Below are 840 nucleotides of genomic sequence, written 5' to 3'. Positions count from 1 at the left end.
AAGAAACCTTTCAATGTCAGAAGAAAGAACGTTTTCAAACATTTTTTTTTATAATAAATTCCTCACATCAGTTTATTCCTGTAAAAACTGTAAAATACAACAGTGCAAATGAAATGATTATAGACATCTCAAACCTCTGGCCTGTGGGCCATTTCTGGCCTGGCACTGCAGCCTGTAGTTTGTCGTTTCAAATTCAAAAATGTAGTTTTTACTGATCAATTTACTATCAAATATTTTTTAAATAACATTTTTTTTGTTGTTTTGATTTTGATAAATTCTTCCTCTGCAGGGTCGTCTGTTGAACCTCAGCTGTTCCACCGTTCCCACCTTTGTTCTCTCCATCACAGCCACAACACAGGTAACTCACTGTATACAACTTTGTCACAGTAAATGTGACTGATCATTTTTAATAAAACCAATCTTCTTACAGTTTTTATTTTTTTATTTTTTGGCTCACTCTCTAACCTTTTTTTGCAGGCTCTGGCTCTGATAGAGTTGTACAACGCTCCTGAGGGACGTTACAAGCAGGACGTTTACCTGCTGCCCAAAAAGATGGGTAAGACTGACTTTACTTTAAATAAAAATCTATAAAAATACAGTGGACCCCCGAGATACAAGTTTAATCTTTTCCACAACAACACTCGTATTTAGAACGAATTTCCCCATTAAAAATAACTAAAAACCAATTCATTTGTTCCAGCCCCTCAGAATTAATTAAATTACTCCACCATCTAAACATCAAAAACATAGATATAAACAAATATATTGATAATAAAAAATAAAAATAATTAAGAAAATCTTGCAAAAGCTGCTGACTCGTAACATGGAATACTCGTATTT

At 33.3% G+C, this 840-nt stretch overlaps 1 long non-coding RNA gene across 1 annotated transcript; it reads left to right on the top strand.

Annotated features, from left to right (window-relative positions):
* Positions 1 to 112: 112 nt before the first annotated feature.
* Positions 113 to 545, top strand: LOC112486658 (uncharacterized). Its single transcript, XR_003049162.1, has 2 exons — positions 113 to 358; positions 478 to 545. It is a non-coding gene; the product is annotated as an uncharacterized LOC112486658 (long non-coding RNA).
* The last annotated feature ends 295 nt before the right edge of the window (positions 546 to 840 follow it).

Source organism: Cynoglossus semilaevis, unplaced genomic scaffold (genome assembly GCF_000523025.1).
Source record: "Cynoglossus semilaevis isolate Cse_v1.0 unplaced genomic scaffold, Cse_v1.0 scaffold4424, whole genome shotgun sequence".
NCBI classification, from domain to species: Eukaryota; Metazoa; Chordata; class Actinopteri; order Pleuronectiformes; family Cynoglossidae; genus Cynoglossus; species Cynoglossus semilaevis.
This window is presented reverse-complemented; position numbering and strand designations above follow the sequence as displayed.